Consider the following 14,700-nt stretch of genomic DNA (forward strand, 5'->3'; position numbering starts at 1 on the left):
ATGTGAACCGGGAAACTGATTTACAAAACTGAACCGGATCATTTGACTAAACGAACTACCTAACAACGTGAGTGTTGCCTCTGAATACGACAATTGATCCTGCAGTTATGGTACACTCTGACGTTAGACCCGAAAAAAAGTGAAACCTAAATTTAAATGCTTTACCAATATTTGTTTTGTGCATTTTCTAAAAATACCTCTTAGGACACGTTATATTGTTGTTCTCTGATTGCTTCTTTTTAAGGAAAGTCTAGTTTTAGCATCTCGTATACTCTTCCCCTTGGCGGTTGACGTGATGATTTCTGTATCCTTTTGCAAAGATTTCAAGGCCTTAATCTGAAAATAGTTTTTATTGCATTTCTCGGGAGTTATCTGGCATGATTGAAATATTTCTGTGTCAAGTAAGTAACTGTGGCTGTCTCCTTGACATGTCGACGAACCTTCAGAACTTGTTCTCAGACCCACACAGATTTATTTTAGACACATTTCGCATTCTCTGTTTATTTTCCAGAGGAGCTGAAAGTTATTTGTAATGTAATGTAAATGTGAATTGATACTTGTATAGCACACTACTCACCCACAAGGGTCTCAAGACTGAAGGACTGGGTTTTTCTAAGACCCAGCGGTGCCAGGGGACAACACCTGAAACCTTCGTGGGTAACCTGTTCCGGCGTACAAATGACAGAGACACGGGACACTTCCTTCGGCATCAAAGATTCGAGGTTTATTTACTGCAGGGAACACAGAAGTCACAGGAAGTACAACGTGTGTAGGTTCGAGGAGACTGCTTCGAATTGCTACTGTAGGTCGCTCCTTTTATACATATTTCTCTCATACGTTAACATGGTACACAAAGGTTTACAACTTGGTTCCCAACGTTATCCCCGAGAGGGGTCGCTTTGATGTATTCAGGGTCCGGAACATAAGTACGGAGACATTTGGTGGTTCCCAACTGTAAAAACCCATCTTCCCACCATCAGTACATTCCAATCAGCAATAAACAGATCGAAGAAGGAACAAGGACAGGTGCAGAGGAAACCAGGACAGTGGGGAGATCGGAAAGGGTATAAAAGGGTGGTCTCAGGAAACACGAGCTACAGGCATCAAAGGGACGCGCCTAATGAGATGCACGGCTAAGACAATAGACCGGCACGGCAAGATGAGCCTCGAGCGGGGCCATCTGCCTTACAGTATCATCCCCCTCATCATAAAGACACTTTCAAAGGAACATGTGTCTTCCGCAAGAGTCTTGGGAATCCCAGGGTTGCGAAGCGGACAGCGTCCGTTCGCTGGCTACTTGAGGGCAAGAGACAAAATGGATGCCGTATCTAAGATGGAACCCGTGGGCTCGGATGAAGAAACCCACGAAACAAACGAACGGTTTAGGTTAGCACAGCGAAACTGCGCACACCCACTAAACTCGTCATTAGCGGTTCATAGATACCAGACTCGACCATAATCGTGCGAGTCGAAAACACCACTTACAATTGTCACGGAACCTCAGACGCTCCTTTTGCCCTCATGTAGGCAAGCACTAGTCGGAATCATATTCGATATTCATCAGACCGTCTAGATGTTGCTGCAACATAATTCTATCCAACTGAGCAGCTTTGGTAACAGGCGGCTGTCTTATACACGTCGTAGCACAGAGGCCACATAAGGCAGGACCACACTGCACACAAAGGCAACACGTGAACAGAAATGCCGCAACGACTCAGATGATCATCAGAATCTTCCAACCCCAAGTCGACATCAGGCCCCAAAACCATCCAAGTAGCGTCCAATCCCCTACGTCCACGTGTATGGACTCAGAGATCTTATGCAACTTTGAGATGGCTTGATAGACAGTCGGAGCGTTATCTGGAATGAAAATACAGCAGCTCGAATGGATCACCTTACATACTCCACCTCGATCTGCTAAAACAACGTCTAAAACCATACGGTTTTGTAACGTCATGAGCCTATCCGCCTGAAGTTCTGTAGTGATATTACCAAGGGCACTGGCAGTGATATTAGCTGTCGATTCCACCACTCGAGTCAATTGTCTCAGGTTCCTACTATTAACCATAGGTCCCCAAAACGGAAGGAAACCCTTGAAAAAGTCTCCTGCCTCTTGACCGGCAGTGTCCTCTTCGCTAATCACGCCTCTCACAACTCTAGTCTTGTGATAATCTGCATCAACAGTGAACGTCGGAGGCAACAAATTTGCGATATAACATGAGCCCACAAAGTCGGAGGGCAACCATGTATACGCACGATCATGGCAGACAAAGTATGTACCCTTGGCAGCCAGAAACACAGGGGAAGAGAGCATCGGCAGAATATAAATCTCGGAGCAAGCACTCTCTCCAAGACGAACTCTCGCTCTTCGGCCACGACCCATTAAGCAAAAATTACCAAGGTGGGGTACGACCCATATCGGGGGCGAGCTTCTAAGCTGTTTTTCACTCGCGAGCGCACTATACTCAACCTTACTCAGGACCCTATAGGCTTGTACCTCTTCCTCTGGGATGAGCAATGGGTCATAGATATCCCTATCTAAATCCTCTATCGCTATAGCCAAAGGCTTGTGGTACGAGCCAGGACCGGAGTAGGAAGAACGTGGCTCTCGATTGGGGTAGGAATCTAGTGCACTTCGAAACATTGTTTGAAATGCTCGAGCTGAACCCTGGGAACTATAAGGAAGGACCAGATATGGAATTCCCTTATCCGTGGTATGTGGCATTAACCCACACACCCAACCAACAATTAGTAGTGTTAACCACTAACTGGTGCTGATGAAGGAGCTGAATAAAGGAATTATTTCTGAATTCTGCACGTCTAGCCTGTTCGTGTTCGGGTAAGATATGGAAGGAATGAGGGGATATAGTGGAGGTAGGTTTAGGTTCAGAAGTAGGAGTAGGTATGGCAGAAGGTAACAAGTACGACATCATGTAATACACCCCACCCGCCAATAACAAGGAAACAATTAGAAACAGGAGGAACACCTGAAACATAAAGCATTTGGTACGGGTAATTCGTTGCAGTTTGAATCTTTGCGCCTGAGCTTTTTCGAAGTCCACAAGTTTTGAGAACGCCATCCCCTAAAACTGTCCGCAACGTTTCTTGACGCACTTTGTTCTGTATAGCAGTAGTCAATCCCTAGGAGTTCCTAGGAAACGACGGTCTTTGACCTAGTGTCAAGACCTACTAACCAGAAGGAAGTACACGCGCGGCCCTACGGTTCACCTGGATGTAAGGTATTTTATATACAAATATGTACAAAATCTCTCAGCTGTGGAAGCAAAAACACATGTGGAAAAACTCAATCTTTACAAAAATCACAATAGTACGTGTGTTTAGACTGATTGTGGCAAAGGGGTAACGTAGATGTCAAAAGGATAGAAACGAAACTTTATTAGTCTTTAGGATTGGATCGCAAAAAGTATCGTCTCTTTCCAGGACGTGTCTGTTCGTCAAACAAAGGATCCGATGAGGGAACAGAGTTCTGTCGATCAGTCGAGTGTTCAAATCTTGATTCGTGTGATGACGAATGTTCAACAATGCCTTTCTGCTGCACTGAGGATTCTCCAACAGGCTGTGCGTCACTAAAAGGTACAAAGGTCTGCAGTCCTTCGGTTTCAGATGAAGCAGTGCCCTTCCTCACCCACGAGTCCGCCGGTAAAGGTATAGGTACCTTTTTGGTGTGGGTGGCATGCACCCAGTTCTTGCGTCCTTCCAAGCGGACAGCAGTTCTCGTGGCAAGGAGGACCTGGAAAGGTCCAGTGAAACGAGGTTCCAGATTCTTCTTACGAGCGAAGTTTCTGGTAACCACCCAGTCTCCCGGTTGAAGCTGGTGGCCTGGACCCTCCGTCTGCGTCGGCAATGCTTCGTAAACCTGTTGATGAATTAACCTCAGTTTAGCAGTCAGATCATGTAGATAATCAATCAACATTGGATACTCAAGATTGGAAAACACACTTGGTCTAGGGACCCCCCAAACATTCGCAGGACGACCAAACACTATTTCATAGGGACTAAGCCCTACTCGGGAGTGTACAGTCGCCCTTGTTGACAACAAAGCTAGAGGCAAAGCGTCAGGCCAAGAAAGACCAGTAGTGGCCTGAATCTTCGCTAGTTTGAGTTTAAGGGTGCCATTATACCCTTCAACCAAACCTGCTGACTGGGGATGATTGGCGCTATGGAACTTCTGAGTAATTCCAAGGCCCTTACACACACTCTTCATTACACTCCCTACAAACTCACTTCCGTTATCCGACCATACAATTCGCGGCATTCCATACCGAGGGAAGTATTCCTTCAATAGGATTTTCGCAGTGGACATAGCAGTGTTGTCTTTAAGAGGGTAGGCTTCAATCCATCGGGAGAATGCGCAAACCACAACTAAAACGTACTTCAGGTTATTGCATCGCTCCATATGGATGAAGTCTAGCTGGATCACTTCAAATGGACATGAAGGGGGTGCAAAATGACCAGCAGGTGTAGGGGTTCCCTTACCAGGGTTGTACATCATACATATCATGCAATTCTTCACCAATCTTTCAGCACACTTCGTGATACCCTCATTCTTCCACACAGGGGACAACAACTTACAAATACCTTTCGCACTAATATGTGCTAACCCATGTGCCATTGTCACAACAGCTAGCACATATGCGTCTGGCAACATCCACTTCTTGTGCTCCGACAAATCAATCCAACAACCATTCGCATCCAACTTTCCCGTGCTTTCTTTCCACTTCGCCTTTTCAGTCTCGGTGGCCTCATTCTGTATCGCTTTCACACTCTCGATGGTATCCTCACACATACTCGTTTCTGTAGGCCACCTAACCGAACTCGTCACATACATTCTAGTGCTAAGGTTCCGGGCAGTCTCCTTAGCAGTCTCATCCGCAAACGCATTACCACGACCAACGTCATCCGTCACCTTACGATGCGCACTACATTTAACAATTGCTACCTGCTTAGGCAATGTAAGTACATCCAAAAGATCATTCACAAGTTGTCCATGCTGAATCTTCGTACCATGCGACGTCATAAAACCTCTCTCTCGCCACAATCGTCCAAAGCTATGCGCAACACCAAAATCGTATTGACTATCAGTAAACACATTCACCCGTTTCCATTTCGACAACACACACGCTCTAGTCAAAGCTATCAGCTCCGCAGCCTGAGTAGAGTTCTGATTCAATCTTGCAGCTTCCACAACAGTATTCAAAGTTACCACAGCATACGCAGTCGTGACATCACCATTCGGCAATTTAAAACATGAACCATCCACATACAAAGTCCCATCGGGATCATCCAAAGGAGTGTTTTTAAGGTCCACGCGACCTTTTGTTTCTTCCTCAGTCTGCAAATAACAGTCATGGGCTGCTACTTCATCTGACTCTGTACTAATTGGCAATAAAGTCGCCGGGTTTAGGACATTACAACGTTTTATCTGAATGTGACTTGCCAAGAGCGTCAACTCCAGACAACCTTGCACTCGTCAAGTGCTGAGTTTTCGTACGATTTAAGAGAGTGTCAACTGCATGCGGAACCATCACCGTAAGCATATTATCCATGACCAATCCTGCTGATTGTCGGATGGACACCGCAGCTGCCGCTGTTGCTCTCAAACAACTCGGCAATGCTCTAGCTACCGGGTCCAAGGTCGAGGAAAAATATGCACATGGACGTTGCTTGCTACCAAAAGGTTGCGTCAAAACACTCAACGCACAACCTTCTCTCTCGTGCACGTATAATGTGAACGGTTTACTGTAGTCAGGGGTACCTAACACAGGGGCCGAACACAACGCGTCACGTAATTCAGAAAAACTTTTCTGACAATCTTCCGTCCATGGTAAAGGAGTTGGAACGTCCTTACACGTAAGAGCCACCAATGGTTTCGCTAACAGTGAAAAATTCGGGATCCACTGTCTGCAGTATGACGTGATGCCCAAAAAGGCACGCACATCTCTCTGAGTTGTTGGCACAGTCATCCGGGCAATCGCAGCAATTCTCTCTGGGGTCAACCTTCTTCCCTCCTTTGACAATAAGTGACCTAGATAGGTTACTTCTTGACAACAATATTGAAGTTTAGAAGGAGACACCTTGTGATGTAAGTCACAGAGATGTTGCAACAACGATACCGTAGCAATTTTGCAAATGTCCTGAGTGTCTGCAGCGAACAATAAGTCGTCAACATATTGGATCAAGGCTGCACCAGCCGGCAACACGAACGCATCCAGTTGGCCCTTCAAGGCTTGACTGTATATCGATGGACTTTCAAAGTAGCCCTGAGGAGCACGCTTAAACCGGAAGCTGCGTCCACCGAGAGAGAAACCAAAAAGGTCTCTGCTTTCCTCAGCAATCGGAATACTGAAGAACGCATTCTTCAGATCGATCACCGAAAACCAAGATGCCGATGCTGGAATTAGAGTCAGTAGCGCCGTAATGTCGGGCACAACAGGAAACTGAGGAATCACAATTTTATTCACCTCCCGTAAATCGATAACAAAACGATAAACAGGTGGCTTCGAAGGATCAGTACGTTTCAGAATGGGCAGCACAGGACTGTTGCACACGTTTCCCCGAGTCTCCTCAATAACATCTTTCTCGATCAAATCATAGATGATCGCCAACAATGCTCGTTCACCATCAAGAGAGATACGATACTGGGGAATACGTGGCAACCGCTCATTAGATTTCAAATGGACAACATAAGGGGAGATGTCAAGCAGGCCCACATCATTGGGACCTGTTGCCCACAAAGATGCAGGAAGAGAACCCAATTCCGGTGGAAGCTTATCGAGAGACAAGTACATTGGAGAGATAACTCTCTCACCCAAAGTAAGCTTCACTCCCGCAGGAGAACAATACAAAGTCGCATATAAACGTTTTAGCAAATCCAGGCCCAAAAGATTTTCACCACAACCAGTGGTTAAAATCAACGGGGCTTCGAGCTCACGTGGCCCAATTGTAAGAGGCAAAGGGCGTGAAACTGGATTGCTAACAGCGGCGCCAGAGAATCCAACGGAAACATTTGTTAAGCCAGACAAAGGTGCGCCAGGGAGTTTCGAATGCATTATGGAACTTTTCGCTGCACCAGTGTCCAACAGAAAAGGCTCAACGACGCCCGAGGTGGCAACTGCGACGTAAGGCCCTCTCTGATCAACCGGAACTGATACCACTCCCTCTCCTTGTCCATGGCTGTCCTAGTAATTACCGTTGTCAGTTCCCTGATCGACGTAATAATCATCTACATTGTACTGAGCAGATCGCCCTTGCGACGATCCACGCTGATCAAAACAATTATTGGAGTCAGAAGTGTTAGTGGAACGATCGTTCTGAGCACCGCGACCCCTACCACGTGATGTCTGTTGAGAACCACCACGACCTCCTCTAGTCGAATTACCACTATTACGCTCATTAAGGACCGGACAATCAAATTTCAAATGACCCTCCTGTCTACAATAGGCACACTGATTGTACCCTAACGACGATCTTTGTGAGGAGGAATCATTTTGCGATTGTGACCTATTTGATTGAAACTGTGATCTATTACGTTGCTGCAAATCATTCTGATTCGAACGCGGAGGATAGCGCTGTTGCAACAGCACTTTAGTTTTGAGTTCTTTCGTTTTCTTGTCAGCACGATCGTTCTCCTCTTTCTCTCTATTCTCATAATATTGGGCCGTAGCCAATATTTGAGCAGAAGTAGAAACAGCCCACGCACTTTCAGAATTTTTTAATTTGTTGCTCAAGTCAGGCAATAAATTGGAAACAAATTTGTCCACAAACAACCTTTGACCACCTTCGGTACCCATATCTTGACCACTGTGGTCGATGAAAGCCTCCTCGAATCTCGTGAAGAAATCCGAGACGCTCTCATCCTTCTTTTGCTTGCAAGCGGACAGTTTGTCCCAATTTACCTTCATGGCTAGCATAAGCGTTTTCATTAGAGTAATGATTCTCTGAGGGAGATTAGCAATCAACTGTTCAGGTTTCGCACCACCAACTTGCAAACCATCAGCTGCTACAAGCGCAGCCCAATCGCCACCTAATTCTTTGGCATGGTTTTCTTGACAAATCTTTGTCCATACCGGTTGCGGCACAACATTGCCAAACAGCATATCGATATCGGCAAGATTCATTATCGTAGCGTCTACGAGCTGCGATAATTCTTTATAGTACCCTGCAGGATTTTTGCGAGGGTCAGGCAAAGATTGTTTTACCTGTAAAACTTCTGATCGTTTCCATGGAAGATGGATCCACACCCGCTGAAAATGTGGCAAGATCGGCGGAGCAGCGCCAGGGTTTCCTTGCATCCACACTGGAGGAACCTCCCGCATGGGATACTGACCAGGTGCTCCTAACGGTCCTTCAATGTCCTCTACAAACAATGCTCGAGGCAACATAGAAGGACGAAGAGACAGTAGTTGCTCGACTACACGTCGAACATTGGTACCTACTATCATTCCGCTCGAAAACTAAAGCTGTAGATTAGTCAAGGCATTCATCACATCTTCGGATGCGTCAGCCGATATTAGGTCACGCAAAGCCTTGCACATTTCTTCAAAAACAAATCTTTGTGTCGGTATATTGAATTGCTCAAACGTATTCAATACCGCACGTGGAGAATTCCTAGCGGGACATCTCATCCATCCCATAGCCATATTACACAATGACTCACGCTCCCTACCACCAGGAAGCTGACTACGTCTTTGAGGACCGTCCGAACCAGTGGACTCAAGAATAGGACCAAGAGAATTGAAGAAGTTTGCTGCTACAGAAGGAGTACGGCGTCGAACAGACGGAGACAAAGAATAGCCCAAAGGGGTAACAAGGGAAGTACCAGAAACAGAGGGAACGGCAGGAGAAACCAGAACAGTAGAGGCAGCGGGAGCAGGAGTATGAGGAAGTACGAGTGGAGGAGCAGTAGGGACAGAAACAGGCAGAGGAGCGGGAACAGCGGGAAGTGCAGGGACAGGAGCTGGTTGTGGAACAGGTACAGGAGGAACCACAGGAACTGCGGTATCCTGTGCGTACGGAGGTGGTGACTTCATGAGATAAGACATTAAGGGGTCCTCGATACCTTCCTCCTTTTTGTCCGTATCCGCCGGTAAAGCAGGATAGCACTTATCTACAGACATACGTTGCAATCTATCGAAGACTTCCTTTTCCTCCTTATCTCGCTGAAACTGCTCTGCTTTCTTCACAATGGTAGCAACTCCATCTCTCTGACTATGTTTTAACAGTCTGATTTCTCTCTGTTTGGCTTCTTTACGCCACAACCGAAAGGCATCAAACATGGCCGGCCTTGATTTTTTCTTAAACAACGTAGCCTCGAGATTATCTAGGATCGGGGTCTCAAAACTACCATGAGGTGGCCAACTAAGGACACCATCTTTTTTGGTATAGCGGATCCAATATTCATTAAAAGTAATTGGACCTAGTCCGTGCTTGCTATAGAGCTCGTATGTTGGAGTTCCAACCGGAGGTATCGGACATGAGTCCTCCAATTGGGAATCCGTACCACAACGACGAAAACAACTGAACAAAGTACTACGGCTAGGCATCTCGCACACTAGCTGAGTTTCACAAACTTCAAGGGTTACGGGAGTTACCAAGTCCCAGCAATGAACAAAACCCTCGGATTTTGGCGTCTGCAGGCGTCAAATATTACAACAAAGAACCAAGTACTAAGAACCACAAATGCAATGGAACCATGCAACAACTAAGCAACCACAAATAAGGACTCTGGGAGCGACCCACAAATACTTAACTCAAAGATCGATGGCGTCACCAAGAAGGCCCGTCAATCGTCTCGCTGTACCAAGGTCTACGCCAGGCGCCAAAACAGGTCTACAGTCAGGGCAGCAGTCCGTCGCAGCCGTCAGGAGGCGGGAATCTTCGCGGGAAAAGTCGTCGGGCCACTTATTTCGACAACAGGATCGATGAAGCGGGGTGCACCTTCCCTCAGAGATTTCACACGAAGTTCCTCACGATCGTCGGGCTTGGACCGGTACCACTGATGCAGCCCCACGTTGGGCGCCAACTGAAGGACTGGGTTTTTCTAAGACCCAACGGTGCCAGGGGACAACACCTGAAACCTTCGTGGGTAACCTGTTCCGGCGTACAAATGACAGAGACACGGGACACTTCCTTCGGCGTCAAAGATTCGAGGTTTATTTACTGCAGGGAACACAGAAGTCACAGGAAGTACAACGTGTGTAGGTTCGAGGAGACTGCTTTGAATTGCTACTGTAGGTCGCTCCTTTTATACATATTTCTCTCATACGTTAACATGGTACACAAAGGTTTACAACTTGGTTCCCAACGTTATCCCCGAGAGGGGTCGCTTTGATGTATTCAGGGTCCGGAACATAAGTACGGAGACATTTGGTGGTTCCCAACTGTAAAAACCCATCTTCCCACCATTAGTACATTCCAATCAGCAATAAACAGATCGAAGAAGGAACAAGGACAGGTGCAGAGGAAACCAGGACAGTGGGGAGATCGGAAAGGGTATAAAAGGGTGGTCTCAGGAAACACGAGCTACAGGCATCAAAGGGACGCGCCTAATGAGATGCACGGCTAAGACAATAGACTGGCACGGCAAGATGAGCCTCGAGCGGGGCCATCTGCCTTACAGTATCATTCCCCTCATCATAAAGACACTTTCAAAGGAACATGTGTCTTCCGCAAGAGTCTTGGGAATCCCAGGGTTGCGAAGCGGACAGCCTCCGTTCGCTGGCTACTTGAGGGCAAGAGACAAAATGGATGCCGTATCTTAGATGGAACCCGTGGGCTCGGATGAAGAAACCCACGAAACAAACGAACGGTTTAGGTTAGCACAGCGAAACTGCGCACACCCACTAAACTCGTCATTAGCGGTTCATAGATACCAGACTCGACCATATTCGTGCGAGTCGAAAACACCACTTACAATTGTCACGGAACCTCAAGGCGCTTGTACGAATACCGCTGTGGAACCCATCCTGGCTTTCCCTGTGAGGCGTCCACTCCTGGGCACCCCCAAGGTGGAGGCCAGGCATCCTTAGCGTTGGGGGGGCCGTTGTGGAGATTAAGCAAGCTATTGCCCAGAGTTGCAGAGTGGGACTCCATGATTGGAATAGGCACTGAGGCGAGAATTATCAGGTCCATGGAATTTTTGAGCCCAAGACCCGCCGAGGCGGGGAATTGAACCCTGGTCCTGGGCTAGACCTCTGCATCAGGGTCTGCCGCTCTAACCATTGAGCCACACTTCTCACTTTGCAGGTGGACTTATTGCTTAATACCTCATCATTTATTTTAAACGGGTGTGGTTAGATTTTACTTTTATACTTTTTTAAACCAAGTTTGCTTTCATGCACCATGTTGGCAGTAGTTCTTCAATGTGTTAACCCTTTCTATTTCAAGGACATAACTGTTAGGTTACACATGGCAGTGTGCAGAGGACATAACGGTTACATCATCTGCACACACCCCGGAAATCCCTCTGCTGTTTACAGCAGTGGGATTTCGTTATTTATTTTTATATGCCGCATGGAAGGAAGTTTGTGGGTCCCTGCAGATTTCACAACTATCCATCACCAAAATGTGAGGAAAGTGTGTTTTAATATACTCAAAGTTTGAGGTTTGAAAAGGATTCTGGGTAATACAATGTGGTGAGAGCCGCGCAAGTCAGCTCACCCTGGATAGTCCTAGGTTGGCTAGGTTTCCCTGGGAGTTGGCTGAGCTAGGGTCCAAAATCTAAGGGTACAAATAGGGGTGGGGTCGCACACTACTCACACACCGGCGGTGTCGCCCCAAAGGACTCTGGTCAATGTAGAAAAGTGTTCGCGATGCATCATCTTTCGATCTTCTGCTATCTTCGCTGTCTTCGCCATCCCTGGACACGTGTTTCGGGGTATTACCCCTCATCAGCAGGGATAGGCAGTGTTCTGGGGTTGCCGATGGCTGCCAATATCTGCCAGGTATAGTACCACTCCGGCGCGTAGGTGCGGGATCCCAGGCTTGTCAGCCCGCTGCTCAAGGGAGCTTTAAAGTTACAAATGGGGGTGGGGTTGCACACTACTCAAACACCGGCGGTGTCGCCCCAAAGGACTCTGGTCAATGTAGGAAAGTGTTCGCGATGCATCATCTTTCGATCTTCTGCTATCTTCGCTGTTTTCGCCATCCCTGGACACGTGTTTCGGGGTATTACCCCTCATCAGCAGGGATAGGCAGTGTTCTGGGGTTGCCGATGGCTGCCAATATCTGCCAGGTATAGTACCACTCCGGCGCGTAGGTGCGGGATCCCAGGCTCGTCAGCCCGCTGCTCAAGGGAGCTTTAAAGTTACAAATGGGGGTGGGGTCGCACACTACTAACACACCGGTGGTGTCGCCCCAAAGGACTCTGGTCAATGTAGGAAAGTGTTCGCGATGCATCATCTTTCGATCTTCTGCTATCTTCGCTGTCTTCGCAATCCCTGGACACGTGTTTCGGGGTATTACCCCTCATCAGCAGGGATAGGCAGTGTTCTGGGGTTGCCGATGGCTGCCAATATCTGCCAGGTATAGTACCACTCCGGCACGTAGGTGCGGGATCCCAGGCTCGTCAGCCCGCAGCTCAAGGGAGCTTTAAAGTTACAAATGGGGGTGGGGTCGCACACTACTCACACACCGGCGGTGTCGCCCCAAAGGACTCTGGTCAATGTAGGAAAGTGTTCGCGATGCATCATCTTTCGGTCTTCTGCTATCTTCGCTGTCTTCGCCATCCCTGGACACGTGTTTCGGGGTATTACCCCTCATCAGCAGGGATAGGCAGTGTTCTGGGGTTGCCGATGGCTGCCAATATCTACCAGGTATAGTACCACTCCGGCGCGTAGGTGCGGGATCCCAGGCTCGTCAGCCCGCTGCTCAAGGGAGCTTTAAAGTTACAAATGGGGGTGGGGTCGCACACTACTCACACACCGGCGGTGTCGACCCAAAGGACTCTGGTCAATGTAGGAAAGTGTTCGCGATGCATCATTTTTCGATCTTCTGCTATCTTCGCTGTCTTTGCCATCCCTGGACACGTGTTTCGGGGTATTACCCCTCATCAGCAGGGATAGGCAGTGTTCTGGGGTTGCCGATGGCTGCCAATATCTGCCAGGTATAGTACCACTCCGGTGCGTAGGTGCGGGATCCCAGGCTCGTCAGCCCGCTGCTCAAGGGAGCTTTAAAGTTACAAATGGGGGTGGGGTCGCACACTACTCACACACCGGCGGTGTCGCCCCAAAGGACTCTGGTCAATGTAGGAAAGTGTTCGCGATGCATCATCTTTTGATCTTCTGCTATCTTCGCTGTCTTCGCCATCCCTGGACACGTGTTTCGGGGTATTACCCCTCATCAGCAGGGATAGGCAGTGTTCTGGGGTTGCCGATGGCTGCCAATATCTGCCAGGTATAGTACCACTCCGGCGCGTAGGTGCGGGATCCCAGGCTCGTCAGCCCGCTGCTCAAGGGAGCTTTAAAGTTACAAATGGGGGTGGGGTCGCACACTACTCACACACCGGCGGTGCCGCCCCAAAGGACTCTGGTCAATGTAGGAAAGTGTTCGCGATGCATCATCTTTCGATCTTCTGCTATCTTTGCTGTCTTCGCCATCCCTGGACACGTGTTTCGGGGTATTACCCCTCATCAGCAGGGATAGGCAGTATTCTGGGGTTGCCGATGGCTGCTAATATCTGCCAGGTATAGTACCACTCCGGCGCGTAGGTGCAGGATCCCAGGCTCGTCAGCCTGCTGCTCAAGGGAGCTTTAAAGTTATAAATGGGGGTGGGGTCGCACACTACTCACACACCGGCGGTGTCGCCCCAAAGGACTCTGGTCAATGTAGGAAAGTGTTCGCGATGAATCATCTTTCGATCTTCTGCTATCTTCGCTGTCTTCGCCATCCCTGGACACGTGTTTCGGGGTATTACCCCTCATCAGCAGGGATAGGCAGTGTTCTGGGGTTGCCGATGGCTGCCAATATCTGCCAGGTATAGTACCACTCCGGCGCGTAGGTGCGGGATCCCAGGCTCGTCAGCCCGCTGCTCAAGGGAGCTTTAAAGTTACAAATGGGGGTGGGGTCGCACACTACTCACACACCGGCGGTGTCGCCCCAAAGGACTCTGGTCAATGTAGGAAAGTGTTCGCGATGCATCATCTTTCGATCTTCTGCTATCTTCGCTGTCTTCGCCATCCCTGGACACGTGTTTCGGGGTATTACCCCTCATCAGCAGGGATAGGAAGTGTTCTGGGGTTGCCGATGGCTGCCAATATCTGCCAGGTATAGTACCACTCCGGCGCGTAGGTGCGGGATCCCAGGCTTGTCAGCCCGCTGCTCAAGGGAGCTTTAAAGTTACAAATGGGGGTGGGGTCGCACACTACTCACACACCGGCGGTGTCGCCCCAAAGGACTCTGGTCAATGTAGGAAAGTGTTTGCGATGCATCATCTTTCGATCTTCTGCTATCTTCGCTGTCTTCGCCATCCCTGGACACGTGTTTCGGGGTATTACCCCTCATCAGCAGGGTTAGGCAGTGTTCTGGGGTTGCCGATGGCTGCCAATATCTGCCAGGTATAGTACCACTCCGGCGCGTAGGTGCGGGATCCCAGGCTCGTCAGCCCGCTGCTCAAGGGAGCTTTAAAGTTACAAATGGGGGTGGGGTCGCACACTACTCACACACCAGCGGTGTCGCCCCAAA

This window comes from Lissotriton vulgaris, chromosome 4_1 (assembly GCF_964263255.1).
Source record: "Lissotriton vulgaris chromosome 4_1, aLisVul1.2, whole genome shotgun sequence".
NCBI lineage: Eukaryota > Metazoa > Chordata > Amphibia > Caudata > Salamandridae > Lissotriton > Lissotriton vulgaris.